The sequence below is a fragment of the Hipposideros armiger genome, unplaced genomic scaffold (assembly GCF_001890085.2).
Source record: "Hipposideros armiger isolate ML-2016 unplaced genomic scaffold, ASM189008v1 scaffold_23, whole genome shotgun sequence".
Classification (NCBI taxonomy): Eukaryota; Metazoa; Chordata; class Mammalia; order Chiroptera; family Hipposideridae; genus Hipposideros; species Hipposideros armiger.
Window position 1 is genome coordinate 4,483,577 of NW_017731373.1, and position 14,660 is coordinate 4,498,236.

General features: G+C 38.4%; 1 protein-coding gene across 3 annotated transcripts in view; it reads left to right on the top strand.

Moving 5' to 3' along the window:
- SPATS2L (spermatogenesis associated serine rich 2 like) overlaps positions 1-14,660 on the top strand; it is a 160,398-nt gene that overhangs the window by 10,082 nt on the left and 135,656 nt on the right. For all 3 annotated transcript variants that reach the window (XM_019635670.1, XM_019635673.1, XM_019635669.1), the window contains one exon: positions 11,572-11,621. The gene's annotated coding sequence lies outside the window, so the exon portion shown is untranslated. Of the gene's footprint in view, positions 1-11,571; positions 11,622-14,660 lie in introns of those variants that run through there.

Consider the following 14,660-nt stretch of genomic DNA (forward strand, 5'->3'; position numbering starts at 1 on the left):
TTGGGTAGCCCAGTTTTCACTTTGTGCCCCAGATTCCACTTCCTCTCCTGCATCCCCAAATTCCTGCTTTGAGTTCTTGTGTAGGAATCCCAAATTGCTTTGGTAAGGATCCCACCACATATCGCTATGCCTTCTTAGGACAGTAGTCTTGCCTCTGAGCTTCAGGCCCTAGGGTGAGGCCCGCCACTCCCCTCCAGGCTTCAGTACTGACACCTGCCAGCAGTGGGCAGGAAACCCACTTAGTTTAATAGGTATTTGTGGAATGGAATAGCTTGCCTGGATACTGGCTGTTCTCCCGTTCCAGACCCCTGACACCAAACACTGCTTGCTAATTGGCTGACCCCACTGGTCTCTAGGTTCCATTTGTACTATATGTGCAACTGGGGAAGAGACGGGGAAGGCAAGTAGAGGGCTGATTTTCTAAATTATGATACATGCATTCCTTTGTCTCCTATGGGAAGGCTACTAGTCTTATGACTGGATGAAAAAGGTGGCTGCCTTCATTGTGTGATTTCGGAATCTGTACTACTCAAAAGGGCACTTCAAATATCAAGTTTCTCTTTCCTGCTCTCTCATATGCGGAGACCTGTGTTCTAAAAACTCTGTTCCCTTTCCTAAGACCAGTACAGTTTAGAAGAAAAAGAGGTCAAATTTGGCACTTGAATGGCCTGGTTTTGACTCATGTGATTGGCTGGCTGTATGAACTTGAGCAAATTACTGAATCTTCCTGAACCTGAGTTTTTTCATGTACGAAGTGAAATTAATACCTACTTGTTCTGTTATGAGATTTATGTTATGACTAAATATAACAAGAAAGAAAGTGCCCAGCAACAGGGCCTAAAATGCAAATGCTATGGAAGTAGTAACTTAGACTTATGCTCCTTAGGATGAATAATGTTATGGGCCCTTCCCCGAGACTGATAAGAAAATAAGGAATCCAGGCTAAAGGGCCCAGATTTCACCCATCCAGGGGTGAAAAAGGACCAGAAGGAAGTTGCCTTCACATTTTGCTTAAGGCTAGTCTTGCCTATTGGTTTGCATTTGTGGAAATAGTCATCTGGGATTATAAGTACAGCATGAAGCCACGGAAAAAAAGGCATGTTTACGTCTTCTGCTGGGATAATGTAAGAATAAACAAAGCAAGTTTTTTGAATCTCTGTAATAGTCAGGTGCGCTGCCATCAAAATAAACTTCCATTTCTGTTCTTTGCTGATAAATTACAAATAAAGGAAGCCACTAAAATAACCCAAAAAAGAAGATTCATATACAAATTAGACACTAGGGACAAATTTCACACTTATTTTGTTGGAGCCATTCTTTCCTTAACTGTGGGTGTTTGGAAAATTCTTTTGTTGCAGCCTTTGTAGCCATACAAAAAGGGGGGGAAAAGCTTTAGTATACTAAGGAAGAATGGCTCTGATTGGAGGCAATATTGTTCTCAGGGTGGGCTGACTTTCCTATGTTACAGTGATTGCTAACACATAACCGAGAAAACCCATTTATTGAAATGCCGTAAACAGCAGTGAGACAGTGTGATCTGCCATACTGCCACTTCTGATCCACGAGTGTTTATTATAGAAATGTGGGCAGTCCTCTAATTTGTAAAGGGGAAAGTGGAAGATGCTATGCCGGCTACTGTGACTGCTAATGTCCTGGTCTAGAAGGCCTTTGTCCTTCCTCATTTATTTCCCTGTGAAGTCTGAATGGTGGAATGGATTCAGTCCATGCACTTGGCTGCCAGTGACTTCCTCGGCTCTTGATGCAATTGATCACCCCACTGTAATACCACAGCTTTCGTATAGTATCATATTAAAATTGTGAACACGCAAGAAGAAAATGTAAATCTACTGCCTCAAAAATTAAAAATAAAAGCATTCAAAATATAATTTAGTGCTGGTTTGTGGCCTTGAATGTATAAAGTCATTTATTGTTCTGGTAGTCCCAGAGTAAGAAGTGTTTCAGCTGCAGTAGATGATATCAACTAAGGTTGCCATGCCAACATTAATTTATAATTTCCAAACTTTGGTAGAATTTCACGTTCTGGACTTTTCTGGATTGCATTTAAATTTATAGTTGTTTCTCATTTATTAAGGTGAGGCATATTTAGCAATTGCTTACATAAATGCACTAGGTGTATTTTCATGAAAGTTACTGATATCACATTAGAAGCATAGAGTGTGAGCACTGGAAAGGGACAGTGGACACTGTAGGCTGACATTTCCCCCAAATGCAGGAATCCCTTCCACAGTCTCCTAGTTAGCCAGCTGCCATTGAACCAGGTATGAGGAGCTCACAATTTGTGATGCTGAGGAATACTGCTGACAGTAGTCTGCAGTGCTCCTAGATCTTAAGCACCTCTAGATTTGGACCTTGTCTCATTTGTGATTGGACCAATACTCATTATCGAGCACAGGTAGACAGAAATACTGAAATCTGTCTCCCTGCAGCTTCCCCATTCATTTTCCATCGCCCTTTGAAGTCCACAGAATAGACAAGCACCTTCTGTGGGGTAGCTCTTCAAATATTTGACATAGCTATAGCATCTCCTACTTGAAGTCTTCTCTTTTTAGGCTTACATGTTCCCAGGTCTTCGAACTGCAATTTCCCAGCCCGCTAACACTCTGGTGACGCACCACCCTGCCTGTGCCATTTTAAACGAGGCATCTTGAACTCAACACCCTGCTCCTGAGTTCTCCGGGCGGTAGAAAACACATGGCTGTTATTAACTCCCTAATTCAAGGCACCCGTCTTTTATTAACCAAGTCAAATATTGTGTTGGCCTCCAGTTTAAATCAGCAGCAGCATATTGTTCGTTTATATCCAAAGTCAAATAAAACTTCCACGTCTTAACAACTGCTGCTAAGCCAAGCTCCCTTTATTCTGTCCTTGTGTAGTTGTGTGAACCTATGTAGAGGGCTTTACACTTACCTTTGTTACATTTTGTCTCTTTTTGTCAAATCATTTTTCCTTTCTATCAAGACATTTTTGAATTCTAATTTAAAGAAATTCAATCTATTAATGGTACTTCTTTCACTTATTTGTCAATTACAGATTTGAGAATGGTACTTACTCTGTCATTGATAAAATGTTGACTAAGACAGGCCAAAGATAAAGCCCTGTGACTTTCTAGAAGAGACTTCTTGATATCAATATGTGAATTTTGTTAGGTTTTAAAAAAACGAGTTCGGTAATCTTTTACAGAGGGTGCCAAAAATATGTATACACATTTTAAGAAAGGGAAAAACTATATTAATTGTAATACTTAATATATACCGATAACAAAAGATGAGTACAAGTCACGTTCGACTTTGCAATTACAAGAGGTGCTCAAAGTGGTTACCATCAGTGTCCAGACACTTCTGATTACAGCGAACAGCTGCTTGAGCATAGTTAACATCTCTTAAAATGTGTATACATTCTTTTGACACCCCCAGTATTGACTTTTTTAACCCAGATTGTCTAAGAGGATACAGTCAGGAAAGATTTAGTCAAATACATGCCATAGTAACACTATAATTGTTGATCCACTTATTGCCAATCATAAAACCTCTATTATGAAGTGAAAGAGATTAATTTGGAGTAACTTTTAGATTGCATTAATTTTTCTTTTGAAAAATTTGCTAAAAAGCATATCTAAATAACCTTATTTTAAATTTATTTTTAAAAGTAATTTTGCAAAGTAAATTCATATCTCACATATAATTTTCATTTATGTGAACTTGTTTGCTTCAAAGGAATTGCTTTTTTGTACATCATTCAGTTTTCTTTTTTGGAATCATTACTCTAAAAACGAATTGGTGGTATGACAGGAAATCACTCCTTAGGTGTCACTCCAACACATCATTATATTCATACCTCCTGGGATAGACAGTAATCAGGCTGAGGCATGTCCAAACAGTGTGCTGGCGTCTATGTAAATAGCTCCATGACAGTATCACTAACATGACCATGACAGCAAATGAGCTGATGACATCATGTCACTAACAGATGTGTGTTTTCTCTGAGTGGAAAATTCTGTACTATTTGAAAAGTTGTTTTTTTTTATCCTTCACACAAACCTTTGGACTTTTTACATTAATATCAAATGTCTGTCAAATACATATGGTACTTTCTGTACTATATTTTGTTATATTAGTGTAAAAAATAATTTTTTACATGTTTTTTACCTTAGACTCAATGGGAAAAAATAATTTAAAAGAATAGTAGCACTGAAGAACCCAAATTGATAATAAGTTCAAGGAATAAACTATCAATCACTTCATAAAAATACTAGTATTTGTGTAAGACTTGATATTTTACGAAGTACTCACATTTTTTTTTAGAAAAAATTTGTTTTCTAATTGTAAAAATAATGCATATTCATTGAATTTGGAAAAGATACTGTAAAAATAATTAAAAGTCAGCTAAAATTTCACCACCCAGAGATTATCATTGTTAGCATCTGGTGTGTTTGTGTGCGTGTATGTGCATGTATGTGTGGTTGTAAGTAATGCGTGTGTGTGTGTGTGTGTGTGTGTGTGTGTGTGTTTAAACTAGCCTCATGGTGGACATAGGACGTCTATACTAATGAATCAGTGTCACATAGTAGTTAAAAGAGCTTTGTAATCCTACACTTTGAGATTCTAGTCCAGGCTATGCTACTTAGGTAGTGACTGTAGATCACTTAAATTATCAAAACTTCACTTTCTACTTCTATAAAATGGGGATAATAATAGTATCTAGTATGTTGTAAGAATTAATAAGATAACACATGCAAAGTATATAGCATGGTACGTGGTTCATAGTAAATGTTCAGTAAATGAGAACTGTTATAGGTTTTCTTGTTGGTTTTCCTCTCTTAAATTCTAGGGTAGCAATTTCCCTTGTCATAAAATATTATTTGAAAAATATTTGAAATGACTGCATAAATTTCAATATATGAATTACCTAATGTAATCATTTCCCTATGCTTACACTATTTCCAATTCTTTGCTATCATGGAGAGCACCACAGTTAATGTCTTTTATATTATTTTTATGCATAGACAACAGATTCAAAATGAATTATTACTAAAGGTATTTTATAAAGAGGCAGAAAAAAAACTAACAATTCTTTACTGCCTACTAATGTGTCAGTTAATATGCTAGGTATTTTACAGCAGAATTCTCATTTAACTCTTCTACAGCCTTGATGAGGTAAGTCTGGTACCCCCATTTTTCAGATGAAAAAGCTCTGAGGGGAGATAAGTAGTTTGCCCAAGGTCACAGAGGTAGTAGTGGTAGAGATGGTATTTGAAGCCAGCTGTCTGATTTCAAAGCTTAAGCTTTTCCATTCTGGCATGCAATTCATGCCTATCTTTTTAAGCTGGTGGAATGAATAGTTACCATTGTGCTTTTTACAAAATGTCACTTGGTGCCACGTAAAAGATAGGACACTTGGCTGGAACTCTTGGCTTGCTCAGTATAGTACCTCTTGTGTGCGTATGTTCTTATATGTTTTGGAATCAAGCCTCATTAAAATAAGGTGTTAATAAAGGAAATAAAACATGATGAAAGCAGATCTCAGGGAAGAAAACATTTATTTAGTCAACAATACAAAAGTCGTCTTTGTTTTAGTTGTATGGACGAGGCCAGAATTACTTATCTCCCTAAGAATCAGAGAATTTCATATATATCAGTATAAGAATTAAACAGCAATAACAGCCAAAGTAAATTGATGCTATCAAAAAGAATGATAAGTTTCATTACTTGTATGCTATCAGTTGAAAGGAAAAATCTTTAGTCTTAGCTGTTAGGTGACACATCAGGAAAGAGCTGTAATAATTGCTATAGGTCTAAGTATAGGTATAGGGGAGACATAAAGTGTACTGGGAGAAACCCCCAAAGAATTTATTTGGTGAACTGACAGGTTGTCTTTAAAAAATCAGCCATTCGGAACATTTTTCCTGGCAGCTCTCAAATCTGACTTACAGCATGTAGTGTGGCAGTCAATTTTGTAGGAAAAATGTATAATTAATATGAAAATTAAGGTATAAGTATTGCCAGTCACTACCTAGCACAGTTTCTCAGAACAAAGGAACAATTGAAGCTGTCTTTTAATAGGATAATCCTGGTTTGTCATTTTGTAGGTTTTAGTTCTTAGTAAAAATTAAAAAAAAAAAACCTAGTCCGTAGTATTTCATATCCAAGAGGCACTCTGTTGTACAGTTTCTCACCAACTATTATATTATCTAGTCAAGAAAGCTAGCTTTGGTTTTTGTGTTCTTGAATTTTTATAGCCCTTGAGCTTACACATTCTTGCCTTTGAATTGTTCTAGTTTTCTTGAGTCATTTTAGTTCTTGCATGAGAGCGACAGTGTCACTCCTAACCCAAAAACTAAAAAAAGGTTTGGGTCTTGACAGAACATGACCACTAACTTGGCCTGTTGAGGGTATGTCCTCCGTGGTGGCGTTGCAGGTGGAAAGGGCCCACCGAGTTAAAATTGGGCCCTGCGCAACTAGTGAGTAGTAAGAACTGTGAACAGAGAATTGGGTATAAGTCTACAGATTGGATTCAAGATGTGGCTCTATCACTTAGTCTACCGCTGGGCAAAGTGCTTTGCTGTCTGAGCCTCGGCGCTCTCAGCTCTCACGTGGAGATAATGATTACTGCATAGTCAGAGGTCATGTGGAGGATTAAATATGTATTGTGCAAACCACTTGGTTAACTCCAAAGTGCTTTTATGATTAGTTTCCCAGTTTTAATTAATGACCACAGGTCCTCCCTCTTGAGGAGAAGCCGATTACCATGTAAAATATTTCCAAATGAATAATGGGAATATTTATAAAATATGTGTAAAAATGCACCACTCCTAGGGCTAACCTCCCCAGCTCCTCCTAACTCCTTCCTTAAACCTTATCTACTAATAATGGGACAGGCTCCTTCTCGGTCCTGGAAACCCTTGGTACCTAGCTTGAAGTCTCTCAAAGCCCACTCCCATGGCTAGTCCTCTGATGAGGGAATCAGATAGGTGCCCCTTGGCATCAATAGGTGGTTCTTTGAAAACAATCAAGACATTTATGAAAATAGGCATTATGTTGTTCCCAGATGGACGCAAAGCTTGTGTATTTGATACATTATTGTAGCTTTCAAAAAAGACTCAAAAAGACCATCAGGTAGAAAAACACATTCATTCCAACAAGATTGCATTATAAAAAAATTAAAAGAAACTCTTTGATTATTAAAATAATCATGTTGCTGGAGGGAAGAAGGAAAGGGAACAAGAAGTTAGGGATTTTGACACTGGGTAGTGTCCATGCAAGCTTTTCAGAAGTCTCTCTTGGTTTTTCTCCCAGACCTGGGTATGTCGGTAAGGGCTCAGAAACTATACTACTTCTGAGGCCGGCTGCAGCACAGTAGCTCCCCACCCTGAGTCTGCACTTACTCCCTTTACCCAGGCTGCTATGGTCCAACCTCCTTGCCTTTTGCTGTGTCCCAGGCAGTTATTTTCTCTCAATCCTTTGTAGGGACAGAATTTGTTCAGTGGCCGCCTTAGCTTGGGCTGTGCTGTAGGAGCCTTATGAAGGTGTTTCAGGCAATTCATGATTGAAAAGGCTCTGTGGGGTTCCCCAGAGAGGTGAGTATGTGAGCAAGGTGCTGGACATGTTAGACAAGCCTCCTTGACCACTTCGCATTAGGGACCCAGTGGAAGGCCCACAGATCCCCAGACTCCATGAGGATGCTAGCTGGGAATAGCTAAACCTGCTTGCTAGACTCATTTTCATTCATTTTCTAAATTGTATTTCTCCTACACTGGAAACTATTCTGAATTCCCTCATTTGCTAGGGTACCACATTTCATTTGGCTCATTTCTTCATCAACTATTTCTTCAAGGTCTACTCTGTATGAGGCACTGGGAGAGAAATAAAGAGTAATCAGACATTGAAAAGGAGAGAACATTACATACTTTTGATAGAAAGCGATGTATACCTCCAGAGTTTGGGAGAAGGGAGATGTTAAGTACATAATGATTTTTCTTTTTTGCTATACTTTTTACAATAAATTGTACTACATAAAAATCTATACCGATACTCATTTATATAGCAAATCCCATTATAATGAAAAAATTCCTGCCTGTGATTTGGGCAGCAGCATTAGAACACAATTCCAACACAAAAGATTGGACAGTCCCTTGGAGTGAGCTAAAATGGGATTTGACGTATATATCAAGCTTTTCATGGTTTTGATATTTTTCATTTCCACGTGTCAACAAATACCAGACTTGATATTAAAGCCAGTTAAATCAATTTCCTTGCTGTAGCCAGGGACAGCAGCATATATCCAAGGGCAACATTCCTCAACAGCCATATTTTGTTGAGTACGTATACTTTTATCACACACCTAACTGATTCAGCTACCTTCAGATGAATAGGATGAAAATAGCAACAGAGCTACCATAAAAAAAGAAAAGAAAAGCCAGGGAATCTATAATCTTGTCCCTCACCTCTCATTTAAGCAATCCCATAATTTATTTTCCTCACTTTAATCATGAGGAATGACAATATGGAAAAGATCTCAGTTGCAGTAGCTGTGCTCCAGTGAGTCTGCTTGAACCCTTCTCCCAGCCCGCGTCTCAGCCAGAGGATGTCTGAACATAACAGCACAGGAGGAGGTGCAAAGGATCCCAAGCATCTCCGGCTGTAGGAATCTAATCCTTGTGACTGAAAAGAGAGTGAGGGTAAAGACTGTTCCTACTTACTCGTTTTCTGAACTTTCAGCTGTTAGAAGATGTCTGAAAGTTATCTGTTGAAAACTCAGTGGTTCTATAAACCAATAGCCTGAAGCATCAATTTATAAACACCAACAGATTTATTTATTGTTTTCAGAAAAGCCTAACTTCTCTTCCCTGTATATTATAAATAGAAGAGTGGTTATCTTTTATTGGATGCCTACTCTGTGCTACAGTATCTCACCTCTGATTGGCAAAATGATGCCTCAAGGCATGTGTTATTATTTCCATTTTATGTGCAACTTGGACTGCTGAGTAACTTATGTGAGGGCAGCAACCTAGAAAGGGTTCAAGTTGGGATTTGAACCCAAGCTTGTCTGATTCCAAAACATTTTCACTTTTTACAACCAGGTGATATTCCATAATATAGCACGAGATTGAAAAAAAAATTTTTTTCCAAATTGTTAAAGTAGCACATGCTCATTATAGGAAGTTTGGAAAGCAGAGAAAATTATAAAGACGTTCACCCATAATTGTTCACCCCAGAGATAATCACTACTAAAATTTTAATTTTTTTTTCTTTCCATGTTTAAGAAAGCTATAATTTATATATCCAAGAGAGTATTGTTCCTTAGAATTGTCATCTTTGGAGTTAGTGCATGTACTCCAATAATGTTGCCATTGCTTAAAACATTTTTGGAATCTGTTGCAGAGCTAATTTAGGAACCAAATTCTCTATAGACTCCGATGCACAAGGTGCTTCGATAGAGACATAGCAAAGACAGTATATCCATTACCTAAATACCTATCAAAATAGGTATATACCATTTCATGCCTTCTAAAATTACATGCTGCGAGTATTTAACCACCCTGTAAGGAATACCATTCATTGCCCTCTCTGAGAACAGTAATGTCTTGTGCTGACTTCTGTTGCAGTAGGAGATGGAATTATCATAATGCTGTTTTTTCCCATGTCAAAGACTGATGGACATTTTGGGATATGTTTAAAAGTCTTCATGAAAAATTCAGTCTACACACGTTTAATATCTCATCTGACAACTCATGTTATTTATGTCGTTGTCAACACAACAATATTTGCCTTTTGTAGTTCATAAAGAAAATCAGAAGATTGTTTTTGTCAAAAAGTTTCAAAAGCATATTTTAAAATCAATTTCTTTTTAATGGACACATTATACTCACTGAATTATTCCCCTCTAAGGAGTTTCTGTGAAAGCAAATATATCTAAGTGTGATGAATTGATCCTTAAGTTAGTAGCATCTTGTGTCGAAGTAAATGTTTCTCAAAGATGCAGGCACGTGTGCACTCACATACACATACATAAAAGAAAAGATCGCTATCAAAACGGCCAAGAGTATATTTTATTAAAGTCAAGAAAGTCAGTGAGTGATGAGCCAGCTGAGATCTCACCTCTGGATTATTGCATAAAACACTGTTACTTTCAGAAAACAAACCTAACCCTCAACCCAAGCGTCTCACTGGTTGTCTAGTTTCTGCCTAATTTTTCACAGATTTCTTATCTGTCCCATCATCTTAGTATGGCACATCCTTCCCCAGACTGCTGGGCACCTGGGACACCAGAACCCTGGATTTTGAATCAGTGCAGAATTTTTGGAGACCACTCCTCGGGTTCAGCTTGGACAGATAGGGCCTTCACAGTTATCCTCAGGGCTGTACTCTTTCCTGGTCCTCTGATTGCCAAGATTTCCTATGATAAGACTTCATCATGCTCACAGAACTAATTACCAAGTGAAGGCTGAGTCTTCTGTTGATATCCAGGATACTATTCACAGCATCTGGCATTGTGTTCAATGTTTGTTAGATAAGTGAAGGGTTATAACATATTCTCTCAAAAATGGACTGTTGGGAGGAAAAGTTAGTCTGATTGAAAGAGTATCAGAGTATAATTGTAGATTAGCATCTTAGGGCGTAAGAGCCTCTTGGTCAGCCCTCTCGCTTGAAGATGAAATCCAGGGAGGTCAGCTGACTTGAAGAAGGTCACCCAGAAGCTGGCCAGAGCCAGGCACAGCATCCAGTATCCTGAGGTCCTGTCCCATCCTTCCAGTGTTCCCTCCCCACTTGTTTCATGGAGGTTGATGTGACTCTGCAGAATCAGGGACCAGAGCATTTGAAGCCCCACACAGTGCTTAACAGAGCATCAGACACACGGGAATTCTCACGGAACACTTCAAACCATTGTTGACTTAGTGAGTGAGTGGTTGGTTTACTTATGACCCTGGCAACTGTCCCTGTGCCGAAGTGGTTACTGGCTAAATGGGGAGTTCCCTGGGGTTCTATGGTTATATATTATAGGCTATCCCTTGAAGGGAATATTAAAACAACAATAATAACAATAATTACACTTCTTCGTAGTAAATTAGGCTATCATTGTAATTTAGGGCCCAGGCTCTGCTCTGTCACTTGCCCGTATACTTTTATGAGGTGATTTAACCCTTTGGTGTCTCATTTTTTACACTGCAAAATGCCAATGGTAATAGTGCCTACCTCAGAATATTGAAGCATTAGCCTATTTGAAGCCCTAGAATAATGCTAGGCACTTTCTAAGCAAGCAACAAGTGTTAACTATGCTGTTATTACAATATCATTATTGTGTGCTAAATTTATTGCACAAATTATATATTATCTAGTCTTCTCAACAACTCTGTAGGAAAGTACTATTAGCTTCCATTTTACAATTGAGTAAACTGAGGCACAGAGAGGTTACTCTACCTACACAGCTGTTAAGTCACGGGTAAGGACCAATTTCATGTCTGTCTGACTCCAGATCCTGTCATTGGGTGTGACGGAAATGGGTGGTGTGGCTACTAGATGTGAGATCTGACCTCCCAAATTTCCTTTTTCCTAGAGCACTCCAGAACCCAGGCTATTTTCAGGAATATCTCCGTGGACTCCCAGGTGAGTAGAAATAGTCCTTCCCTTCTCCATATCGTCCTCCTGTACACGCGGCCAGCTCTCCCTGCGCCCGCAGCTGACTCCCAGAGGCCTTCGTCAGCCCCTCTGGGTCTCAACACCAGAGTTCTTGTGTACAGGTGTGGAGACTAAAGTCACTTGCAGTGGGGTAAGGGGAGGGGCAGTGGACCTAAATCCCCCTTCTCCATCTACATCCACGTTTCTATGGATTTTTTAGAGTAGTTTCATGCATGCAAAACACTTCAGAAATACCGAAAAAATATTTTACAGATGTCCTTGTGCTATAGAAAGGAGTTATGGTTAAGAGTGGCGGGCTCTGCAGCCAGACTACCTGGCTCTCCCTCCTTGGTGACTGCCAGTTTTGCTGTTGTTACGGCTGTTGAAGAACTTGCTCCAGTAAATATAGAAGTCTTACTTACAATCTTAAGTGCTCACTCTTGTTGAGTGGGCGTGGAAGGACACAGGCGTTTGAGCAAGACAAGCTGGCTGTGCATTCTAGCTTCTGCGGCCTAGTAATTGTGCAGTCATTGCATGTCACCTGCTTTCTCTGAGCCTCGGTTTCCTCCTCTCTCAGATGAGGATTATTATACCCATCTTGCAGAGTTGTTGGGATATTTCTATCTCATGTATATAAAGTGAACTATATAAGATTGACATTCAATTAAATGGTTATTATTGTTACCGGTTATTGGCATTTGAATGGGTTCATGAAAAGTATTTTCTGGACAGGAAGCATGTTGTTATTTTTGGTTCATCTTATGTTTCCTTGAAGTATGTTTATTTTTCCCTCCAGCAGTCTTGTTTGTTTAAATTAATTTGCTTAGCAAGTCATATATACATTGTGAAAAGATCATCTCTGCTTCAAAACCTGTAAAATGACTATAATTTCCAAATTGAGGTAGTCCAAATTAATGAGGCCTTATTGCACCTGAATATTTCCATGAATGGTTAATTGAAACTTGATTCTTTTTCCATAATTCTGAAATATTTGTAGTAAAATGACTAACTTTTGGAAAAGAGTGATTAACGTTGGTGGGAGTTAGTTGTTTTCTGTGAATGGAATAAAATATTTTACTTTCTTATATCTGAAATCTGAATCACCAGGAAAACACTTTATTTTTGTGCAAATAGAACTATAGAAACTACTGGTCAACCCCCCCTTCCTCCACAACCACCACCACACACACATGCATGCATGCATGCGCGTGCGCGCGCGCACACACACACACACACACACTCACACACACTCACATGCACACAGCCAAACTCATACATTGCTTAGGTTTTTTTTTCCATTAGGCAACTGAAGAGTTACTGTGTACATCCTGGCAGCCTTCTCCCCCTCAGACACGCAAGGGCACAATCAATTCCTGTTTTTCTTGGAATGTATCAAATAATCAGAAACTGATTATTCTGCTGGAAGGCAACAAACAGCTTGATGGAAAGATGTACCAATTGAAAACAATTCTGATCATATTTTTGTCAGGAGAATGAGATGCCTCCAGCTGTCTGTCACTAATCATATTAGAGGTGGAAAGCAGGAATGTTTTGGCCTGTAAAAGATTACTCTGATCGCATGTTCGAACACGACTTTTACTGGCTGCTTATCCCCGAACAGTGACATTGGACATCCATTCTGTAACTCTTCCTGCCAGTTGGTAGTAGTCTCAAACATATGTCACATGAGCACACTTAAGGAATTTTCTAATTACAGTTCAAAGGCTTTGCTTTTATGTTTTTATGCTCACTCTGCAGACTTCACTGATTGAAATGATTTCTCCCTCAGCATAATCCTAATGCCAGCAATTACAAAAGAGTAAGGAGATGACAAAATGAAACTCACAATAACTGAAGAGGTGTCCGAATTCAGTTAGGATAAGGCCTCTGCCATGGGGACGCATAAGCTATAGAAGTCCATTTTACTCATGAGCCGTGGTACTTATCTGGTCATGTTTATTTTGGATGCAAGCACCAAAGCTGGATTTGAACCAGAACTCCAAATCTTCAAGCCCTAATGACTAATTTGGGTATCCATCGAATCCCTTAATTCATTTCTTAATTAGTTCTCTCAGAATTAGAGCTGCTTGGTTACAATCATTTTCACAAAATTTTCATAAATGAAAACAAATGTACATAGATTTTTTTTCCCCCTGTGGCTCACACATTTTGCTCTGGTCTTAAAAAACTATCCTTGTTGTTTTCAAAATAATAACAACAATGACACCAACAAAACTAACAGGTGCCAAGCAGTAGAGTTTGAACTGAAGCACCAGGGAACTTGGTTCTGATTCCCAACTCAACTACTTACAGCCGTGGGACCTTCATCAAGTTACCTTCCCTCTCGGTGCCTCAGTTTCCTTTTGAAAATGGAAAGAATAATAGTACCTATCTCATCGGGTTGTTCTGAGGATTAAAACAGCATTGTATACAGGAACGAATATGCAGAAAGCACTGTAATGCATGTTCATTTTTAAGTTGATTATCAATAAGACAAAGGGAGACTGATGAATGGTTTCTCTGGTGCCACAGCATTGTCATCTAAGTATGTTCCATTTATGTAGCCCCTTTACACATCACTTACGACAATAATGAAACATTGGAGACTGTGAAGTTGGAGTTAATCTTTATTATTTGTATTTGTACTCCTCAGTTTGGCTACAGAATTAACATTTTTGGCTTTCCATGATTGATAAATATAAGTGTTAACTTGATACCTTTTGCTGCAAAATTGCTTTAAATTTTGAATGAACATTTTGTTCTCTCAGTAAACACAATGTTGGCTCTCATTAAAAGGAAAACTGTTCGTATAATGTTGAAAAACTATATGTGTGGGGGAGAGGAGATTTGGGGCAATAGGCTTCAATAAATTCATTGGAAATTTTCGAAGTATTTTTTAACAGAGTTAAATGTATTTAATGTCGTAGTTCAGATATAATGAATGTACCAGGAGTGAAAGTCTAGGGAAAGATAAATCTAGTAATTTAATGAGCTCATGGCTGCATAAGAGTGAGTTAACATTAAAAT